At 42.7% G+C, this 10,280-nt stretch overlaps 1 long non-coding RNA gene across 1 annotated transcript; it reads right to left on the bottom strand.

Annotated features, from left to right (window-relative positions):
* Positions 1-1,841: 1,841 nt before the first annotated feature.
* LOC308468387 lies at positions 1,842-7,150 on the bottom strand. The gene is made up of 2 exons (XR_013981627.1): positions 6,933-7,150; positions 1,842-2,137 (listed from the first exon to the last, which is right to left on the bottom strand). It is a non-coding gene; the product is annotated as an uncharacterized lncRNA (long non-coding RNA).
* Between the last annotated feature and the right edge of the window lie 3,130 nt (positions 7,151-10,280).

Genomic DNA, 10,280 nt, shown 5'->3' with positions numbered 1-10,280 from the left:
GGCTGAATAATCCTAATAAGGGGCTGGAGATGATCAGAGTAGCAGAATCATATTTACCTGAAGCCCTACAGGTCTGGCTCCATCCCTGCTTCTCTCCCAGAATGCCCTGTCTTGGAACATTGCTGCCAAACAAGACAACTGCTAATAGTAATTTCTCACATCTTGGGATGTGAAGAAGCCTCTGCCATCACTGATGCTCCAGCTTGCTGGTAGAGGCTGGCAGAGAGGGGCCATAACTGCATCCACCACCACCACCCCCCATTTATCAACCTTATAGAAGCCTCAGTCAATGTTAGGTGACTTTTATGAAGCAGGAGATGGGCAATGTGGTGGCTGTTATATCTGCACATGGAACAAAGCCTTGCTTATTGCAATTAGCCTTTGCAGATGGAATGAACCATGTACTCTCATGGGCCATTTTGGGGTTTTCTGTTTGGAGCAGGTGTGTGGTGAGGCTGCATAAAGTAGAGAATGTCAAAGTAAGCAGAAATGACAGTCAGGATGATGACCAGTTGCCAGAAGAGGGAGACGGTAGAGGAGATTAATTGGGTGCAAACTGGTTTTACTGATTTCTGGCTCTAATTGTGTTCAACTCAGACTTCAATTTACTGAGAATTTGTTTTCATCGTTCTGCAAATAAACACTCATCTTTTGTTAACCTCATGTAATTGCAAGTGAACGCTTTCCACATACCTGCACCTTACACCAGAGACTGGCAACTGCTGACTCATGAGTCAGAATTTTCCAACCAATCATTATTTTTTCTGGCCCACTAGCCACATACAGAACTTTGTGGCAGTGGCAGCTGTGGAGGCATTAACACTAAACACACACACACACACACACACACACACACACTCATAGAGTGTTATTGGGTGCGATAGCGGGCTCACAGTAATGGTACTGTAAGGAGTGGTATGGCTGGTGTTGTTACTACCAGTGGTATCAGGCGCAGTGGAGGTACAGTGGCAGTATCACTAAAAGTTTTTTTAAAGACACAGATTCTGCCGAGTCTTGGGAAAACTGCCACTTCTGTCTTTGTGAGTGCTTGGGAATCTTCACTGGGGCATTTCCAGAACACTTGGGAATCTCCACAAGAGCACTTGTGGGATATTTGAGGATCATCACAATCCCTTGAGGCAAATCAGAAACAATGTTCCTCCCACATAACCCTTCACTGCTCCCTTTGCCCTGACAGCTTGAAACGCTCATCCAACATCAGATCAACATTATAAACGCTACCTTAAAGGGCGATATTAAATCTTGATGAGCAACTCCATTCATGTAAATGTCGCTGTGGGTGTGACATGGATTGCCTAATTATAAATTCATTTTATTTTCAATTAAATTCATGGCAGTTTATTTCAGTTCATTATGATTGTTGCAAAGCAGCTGGAAAAGCATCATTAAATCAATGTGGGAGTGTGAATTAATTACAATTTACTTTAAGTTATTTGATTCCATTTTGTGCAGCGTATGGCTTCTAAGGTGCATGCCTTGTAAAATGAAGTGTTGGGAAAGGCTCATATAGGAACCTAGGTCAGAGCTTTGGCCCAACTCAGTATTGTCAACATTGACTGATACCAGCCTTACCTGGGAAAGCTGAAGAATGAACCAGGGATCTTCTGTATGCAAAGCAGTTGCCATACCACTGAATTATGACTCTTCCCTAATGTAGTAATTGGCCACAGATTTGCTTAAGTCACAACCAAGAGCAGGAAGCATCTGGGAGCTCATACCTCCTTTGGCACGTGGTGCTTATGCCATTTAATACCACCTACCTGCTGGAAACAAAGATCCTCCCCAAGTCATCACTGCAGAAATATTAAACAGAAAGCAAATTCAAGCAAGAGATGTTCTGCCCTCTTTTCCTCGAAATGTGATTCAGGGTGCTTTTAAAAAATTCTGCTGACACTTTCATCCTGCTGCAGAAAGCCAGCTCAGGGCCACCCAGGAGACTGGCAGACATGCCAGTCAAGTGACCCCAGTTCAAGAAAGAGCCAGAGTTCCCAAGTCTCCAGCCATCGGAGGCCGTCACAGCAATGACACTCTGGCTCCTGGGGCCTTGCCGTTCCAACTGCAATGTATTCCTGTTTGTCTCATTGTCAGGGGCTTCAGAGGGAACCATTCGTCTGACCTGCCATGCAGAGACACAAGAGTTGCAATCTCACCCAACTGTGATTGGAAGTTGATAAAATAACGCAAAGGATATTTGAGAGAAACAAGCCACTACCATAGGCAGACACAGACCCCCACCCCCTGGAACATCAAACCAGTTTTGCTATTTCACACACTGCACAATTTATGACCAGAACTAAAGTAAAATTGTTCTAAAACAAACTCTTCATTACATTTTTGCATTGTACACACCCTAGATTACACCCCCTAGTACCTCCAGATATTTTTTAAAAACAATTGTTGCTGTTGCTATTTTCATCACAGCTTGCAAAGTTAACAGAGAAAATGAAGGTGGGAAGAATAAAAATAAAGTCAGTAAAATCAAATGAAATTTGAAAAACAGAAAACAAATAATAATACTTGTTGCCACCTGTCTGTCTCGGGAGACAATGCAGGAGTTCACCTTTGGGGTTGAAGCCAAACTCATTCTGTTGGAAGGTTATAGTACCTGCTGTGGCTGTAGAGACTGATATGGGAGCAGATGAAGGCACCCAGATGTGCTGCTGTAGATGCACAATGACATTTCTTCTCTCTGTGCTCCCTCCCAGCACATTGTTCTTCTGGACACTGCTGTGGATGCATGACATGACTACCTGTCTCCAGGCACTGCGGTCTTCTGAAAGGGATTTCCGCATGGTGGGGATGATATTGCCAGCTTTCATTTGCAGACCTCTTTGTAACACAGAGTTGGTCTGCCAATGAGACTGGTGCCTGAAGCCCGCTCCCCGTATATCATGTCCTTGGGGATCTTGCCATCTTCCATTCTGTGCACATGACCAAGCCAGCATAGACGTTGCTGAGATAGGAGTGTGAACATGCTGAAAATGTGGGCATGGGAGAACACATCTTTGTTTTAGACTCTATCCTGCCATGCGATGTTGAAATCCTACTGACACAGCACATGTGGAAAGCGTTAAGGCCTCCATGGCCTCCTCTTGCATTGTTGGGAACAAGGATCCGTGCCACAACATTTGTGTGACTCCAGCATTGTGACCCTCTAGAAAAACAAACCCATATAGTTCCCGACAGATTACCATTGACAGGGACTATCCTGAGTCATAATGCAGCTTTAGCGATCAGAGGTCAACAGTCAACATGAGTTTCTCAGTGCACCAGCTGCAGGAGAAATGCTGAGTAAAGAGGCCCTCTGTACATTGCCTTCATAGACCTGACAAAGGTCTTTGAACTTCTAAGCCAAAAAAGGATTATTCACACTGCTCAACAAGATAGGATGCCCACCTAAGCTTCACAAAATTATTGTGTCCATCTGCGAGAACCTGTGTGGCACCATCCAGTATGATGGCTAATCAGACGCCTTTCCTGTAAAGAGTGGTGTGAAACAGGGCTGTATTCTTGCCCCAACTCTCTTTGTTATACCCCCCCCCCCGTTGCTCTCATATGCCTTCACCTCAACTAAAGACGGTGTGTCCTTCCATTCAGGGTTTGTTCAATCTGGCACATCTCTGTGCCAAAACAAAAGTGTGGTGGGTCCTAATCCAAGAGATGAATACAGTGATACCTCGGGTTACATATGCTTCAGGTTACATACGCTTCAGGTTACAGACTCCACTAACTCAGAAATATTATCTCAGGTTAAGAACTTTGCTTCAGGTTGAGAACAGAAATCGTGCTCCGGCGGTGCCCCAGCAGCAGGAGGCCCCATTAGCGAAAGTGGTGCTTCAGGTTAAGAACAGTTTCAGGTTAAGAACGGACCTCCGGAACAAATTAAATACTTAACCTGAGGTACCACTGTAATACTAATAGTAACACAAAACCACCATGAGTTCACACCATCAATTTCAAGAGTTTACTGGCAAGAGGAATGGATAGTTAAATCACTCCCGAAAATGTGAGAGGAATTGTGGGGCTCCTAATTACACTCAGCACCCTTAAGAAGCTACAGTTTCCACAATTCTTTTGGGGAAGCCATGACTGTTTCAGTGGTATAATAGTGCTTTAAATGCATGATGTCAGTGTGGAGTGAATATCTATATTAGGCACCCAATGGTATTTCATTTCAGTGTTTAATATTTGACCACAGACACTTGAGCATATTTGGTAAATTGGGTGCCCCAAATAGTAAAAATCTGTTCTATGGTTTCCACAGTGTTGTACCAATAAGAACGTTCTTTAAACGTTCAGAAGGTCATGCAAGTATGTAAGGGATGTGAGAAAACCTACATTGGCTCTGCCCCCCCCCCCGCCTTGACCTGTGAGCATGGAGATCTGATGGAAGATTAATTTGAACATGGTAATACAGTTGGATCCTGAACACCCTGGAACTCAGACGTTTTGGCTCACGAATGCTGCCTACTTGGAAGTGATTGTTCCGGTTTGCAAACGTTCTTTCTTTTGGGACCCGAACATCCAATGGGGCTTCCACAGCTTCTGATTGGCTGCAAGAGCTTCCTGCAGCCAATCAGAAGCTGCAGTTTGGTTTTTGAATGATTTGGAAGATGAACGTACTTCTGGATTGGATTTCATTCGACTTCCAAGGTACAACTGTGATTTTCTTTCACACTCAAAATGCAAAGGACAGGGGAAGGAAGGGCAGGGCTGGTATACAGGGGGACACTGAGGGTGGGGCTTGCACATGTGCTTCCATGTGCCCTATCTAGTTTGAGCCCTTATATGTTCTTTTGAATATCTGCAGGTGACTGATCCCTTGACCTACTATTTCAGTACTGAGCAATAAACATTCCTTATTTGCCGTTTTCCTAAGAAGAACAGGTTAAAAATACTTCAGCTGATGCTTGTTTTTCCTTTCTTTCTTTTTTGGTACTTCATTTAATGGGCCCACTAATGAATCTCATGGATATAATGAATTAATGAAAAGAAAGATGGATTAAATTACTACTTTTCTGGCCGTAAGTCATCAATCAAACTGCACTACACAGCCTGAAATTTCATTACAAGGAACTGTTTTGTGAATCAGTTTTACCTCATTCATTTTAATTAAATGAATATTTATATATTCATTTTGCCAAAAAATATATACATATGTCCATAAATCTCTTGCCGTAGAAGATGGCAGTTTATTGAGGACCAAATTGTTACAGCTTTGTTGAACAGGACACTGAAATGGAGTTGATGAAGAATAACTCTTTAAGGATGCATGGATCCCTTTGTATTTGTTTATTCAATTTATTTCAGAATTTATACATTGCCCTTCATTGTCAGAATGATCTCAGGGCAGGTCACAATGCATTATAAAACTATAGAGAATCAATAATAAAATGTTTACAAAATCTGTAGCATGCAATGTTTTTACTTCCTATTATATTTCTTACCCACCCTTCATTAGAATGTCCCAGGGTGGATTACAGTATATAAAACACTAAGCAATTAAAGCAGCACTAAACAGCAATCCCACCCATAAAAATCACCCCAGGCAATGCATTTCAAGGATATCAAAATCAGTTTTGTAGCTCTCAAAGGCCTGGGTAAAGACATCCATCTTCAGCAACTGATGAGAGAACATTTACTCTGGGGAGGGAGGTCCACATTTGGAGGCCCACAACTGGGGGGGGGGGGGGACCCTCTCATGACCTGTGAAGCCCTTGAATCTCAGTTGATCTGAATCCCCAGGCTTGAGGGGAAGCGTTATTTGTTTTTGTTGTTCTTGTTTTTATTATGTATTTTGTATTTTTCATCTTGTATTCTTACGTTGTGAACTACCCTAAGATCTGGTACTGATGAAGAGTGGTATACAAATTTAATAAATAAATAATAATCCCCTAGGTCATTGTTCACAGATGGATTGTCTCTGGGCTTCTCCCTCCTCCTGAGGAGACCCTTCCTCCCGAGGTGACTTTCTGCCCACCCATAAAACATCCTGAAAAAGAAATAAACGCTCTTATGCCAGTTCTGGGCCTTCCATAGGCTCCAGTGTGGCCTCCATTCTTGAGAGAGAGGTGATTAGGTGGGAGAATCAGCAAGTGATTTGGGATTTAGGTGGAGGGATGACCACAGGCAAGATAAGCGTAAGTCTAAGTACTTTGGGCTGTTTTAGGGCTACAGCAGGTTCTTTGTTGTTCACAGTTTTCTGGGCAACAGGCCCTCATCTTTTCTTCAAAGAGAAAGGAAGTCTCCTCAGGGTCCTGGTTAGGGAAGATTGTGACACCAAGGCAGCTTCATATGAGATCCCCAGATGCAGAAGTGAACAGATCTCCTACATTTGCACCTTCAGTAGCTTTGCCTATTTGAGAGGATTTCAGCAGGTTGTTATGTTATACCTATTGTAGAAGAGGACACTCTTCTACACAGTTATCAAACCTACATAAGTAGATGGGTCATTTTAGGCGTAAAACCTTTTTTCTTTTCTTTTTTGCAAATTTCTTTAGTAAGGGGTCTTAAAAATAGGTTTTTGGGTATGAGGAATTCAAATCTGCTATTATTTTTCATGACTGGATAACATTTAGCTTGGTAAGCCCACATTTGATGAAGAGGCACTTATCTGCTTTCAGAAAACCAAAGAATTTTAATTTTACCTTCTGAAAAATTTCAGGTAATGCCAAAAATTCAACATACCCTATTACAGGAGCCCCATTCTTTCCAAAGCTAGCTTCACATGCTCACTAGAATCTATTAGCTTCCCTTCCATCCCAACATAATTGCTTATACACAGAATAAATGCTTCTTAATGCATTTGAATTACAGCTACTGTGCAAGTACAACCAGCTCCATTGTGAGATTAAATACTCTGATACTGAAAAAGAAAAGAAAAAGAAAGCCATTACTGACAGCTGACTTACGCATCTACTTCAGAAGCCACCACTCAGAAGTCATTTTGGAGAATGCGACTAGAAACACCTTCAAATGCCATAATGAAGCATTTGATAACACAATGAAAATTAATCCCAGCAGTATTCTGGGATGAGCTGCAGCTCACTCATAAGGCAAATGCTTTTCATGGCCCAATAATTTGAATGTCCAGTTCAAGAAGTAGGACATGTGCTTGAGACCCTGGAGAGAAAGCAGACACAGGACTCTGTCACAGTAGACAGTGTTCTAGATCATGGGTGGAGAACCTTTGACACTCCACCTGTTATTGGACTCCAACTCCCATCAGCCTTAGGGAGTATGGCCAAAGTGGGGGCTCTTGGGAGTTCTGGTTCAAGAACATATAGAAAGCCACAGCTTTCCCATTCCTACATGAAGGCAGATTCATGGGTTCATAATAGTTTGTGTCAGATTTTAGAGGAATGGGGAAGGTTAGAAAAGAAGCCTTTGCTACTTTCAATGCAAGTTTTACACACAAATCACCACCACCGTCCTAAGATAGGCCTAAACATGCTTAGCTACTTTCCTGGCCCAACGTAAAGGTCAGGGGTGCCAGCCCAGTAATTCTCAGATCTCACACATTTGAAATGCAAATGTTAAGATATTGATTTTTCACAGGCTGTAAATGTGTAGCCATGAAGTTCAACTAGCCTAAAAATGTGCACCTTAAATATTTATAAATTGCCAGTCTGCTGAATGTGAATGGCTGGGAGACTGAGCATCTAAGCCCAAACTTTCGATTTGGTCTTTTGCATATCTGGAAGTCTCAATTGTCTGCAATGTGACCCTCAAACCCTGGTCAGCAGCTATATTGCCTAGAGGTCCAAACCAGTTGCAAGCAGTGAATCTCTCTCTCTCTCTCTCTCTCTCTCTCTCTCTCTCTCCCTCTCCCTCTCCCTCTCCCTCTCCCTCTCCCTCTCCCTTTCCCTCTCCCTCTCCCTCTCCCTCACCTTCTCCCTCTCCCTCTTCCCCTCTCCCTCTCTCTCACACACTTTGCTTGTCCTTGCCCCACTGCAACCTGCTCCAACTACAGTACTCACTTGGAGGAGTGCATTGCAGCTGTTCCTTCTGCCACCACCTTCAACATGAATGGCAGTAGCAGTAGCAGGAGAAGTAATAAGGCTAGAGCTGGCTCAATACAGTTTGCTACCTGAAGCAAAGGGCAACATGGTTCCCTCTCCCCATATTTCACATACAGAAGCCAGCTGCACTGGAAGTTGAATCTTATTTCAACACTGACAGCAAACCATATTTCTCCATTGAAAATGAGAGAAGCAGGATAGCTTAAGTAGGCACAGAGCAGACCACATGGCCCACACAGATTTGTCCTTCAGCACCTCACTGCCACCACCTGCCCATCAGCATCTGCCACCCGGGGCAGCTGCCTCATTCTGCCTAATGTTAGAAGACAAGGGTCATCATGTTTAATGCAAATGTACATTCCACCCCTCCAGAAATAGATAAATGGGGGGGGGGGCATTTTCCCAGCTCTTCAGATGGGAAGCTAATACCCATAATATCACTGATACCTCTCTCAAGTGTTCAGATGAGGGTGGCCTGATGTAAAAGAAGGCAGAGCTCTGACACTTTTAATAGCTGTGTGGCAGAGGGGGTTTATGCAGGGGCTTGCAATACTTCTGAATAATAAATTTTTAAAAAACAGTGAAGGGCAAAGATCTAAAGCAGGGGTGGGGAACTTTTTTTTTTTTTTGCAAAAGGGCCACATTCTCTCATGGATAATCTTCTGGGGGCCACATCCCAGTAGTAGGTGAGGTAGAGGAAGTGAGCAGAGCAGTGGACATGACATCTTTCTACTGTAAGTAGATCCACACAACAGTCAGCAGAAAAACGTAAATTATCTCTGGAGAGTCATACTCAGCCCCTGTGTTTGAGGTTCCCCTGCCTTATTTAAAGAGGTGGACATACATGGATCCTTCAGAACCTTTGGAAAGGTAGGTCACCTGCTAATAAGTGGTGGCACCCACTTGTCATTGCAATGCAAGAGGAGGAGGAGTGGTAGGAGGGCAAGATGTATGGCTGACCCAGTGTTTGACTTAATGGAATGTGTATCTTTCACACAAATTGCAAAAATGCTGAAAGAAACCAGTCTGATGCCATAAATTAAGAAACCTACTACAGCTTTTTTTGAAATGTTATTTCCCTTTTCGCCCAGAGAATGTCCGCTAGGCTAAGCAAGGCTTCAGGTTTAACATATAGGAAGGAAACATGCACAGAATGAGAAAAACTCAAAGACCTAATAGGAAACTTGGACGGGAGATGCAGCATGGATAACTGACACTTCAGAAATGTTAGAAGGGGTATTGTGTGATGATAATGAGGTTTGCAGCACTTGAAGGGCTGTTCCTCTGCCTGAATTTTTCATCATCCCCCAAAATGGACAATGTGAAAAGGCAGAGTGACTGTGAATGATAGAGGTAACCCATCTGCTGGTTGCAGTGTAACAATTAAATAATTTTGGTACAATAATCAAACTGAAATAAGTAATCAGAGGAAAGGAAAGCAAATGAATTCATAGGAAGCAGAACAGTGCTCTGAATAATCTGGCAAACACAGTTATTGATAAGAGGCAGTTATTTTTGATCTACAATGAAATAAAGCACAGCTCTCTGGACATTGTTGAAGCCATACAGCTACTCATTTGTTACACAATTAATTAGGAGATGCCAAACATAAAGAGCAAATGCTAGGGGGAAAAGGAGGAGAACAAGTGCTGGGGCAATTTTGTGGTTCAGTAAAAACCATGATCACCATCCTCCTCCTAATTAATTTCCTCTTGGATGCAAATTCTCAGAGGAATGTTTATGAAAATATTTCCATTCCTTGGAACTGGAGAACTTTCCTTGATTTTCATCTTCTGGCTTAAATCAACACACAGGGTATTGAGCACACTAGCTCTTCCCCAATCACCATTTGGGATGGAGAATATAGTTTGCCTCTAAACCTGAGTTTACCTAATTTGCACTTTCCAAAACAACACACAAACCCAGAAGTTGCAACCCTTCAAAACTCTCACTTCTCAAAATTTCTCGATGCACTTCTTCAGCAAAGTAACGTGTAGAAACATGCATATAAGGAGGTGCAGTATGAATAAATATGCACATTTTAGTGGGGGGCGGGAGAAACCACTCAAAAAAGCAGTATATTACAAAACATAGCTTTGCACAAATGTGTACATTAGGCAAAATTACACGCAAAAATGTTCATACCAGGAGAAATCTCCACTAGAATATGGGTGAATTTTCATGAGGACCTTTTTTAAAATTGCAAACTGGTGTGGGAAAGTGGAGAACTAAAAATGG

This window comes from Podarcis pityusensis (assembly GCF_964106645.2).
Source record: "Podarcis pityusensis genome assembly, chromosome: Z".
Classification (NCBI taxonomy): Eukaryota; Metazoa; Chordata; class Lepidosauria; order Squamata; family Lacertidae; genus Podarcis; species Podarcis pityusensis.
Note: the sequence above shows the minus strand (reverse complement) of the source record. Positions and strands in the feature narration are given on the sequence as shown.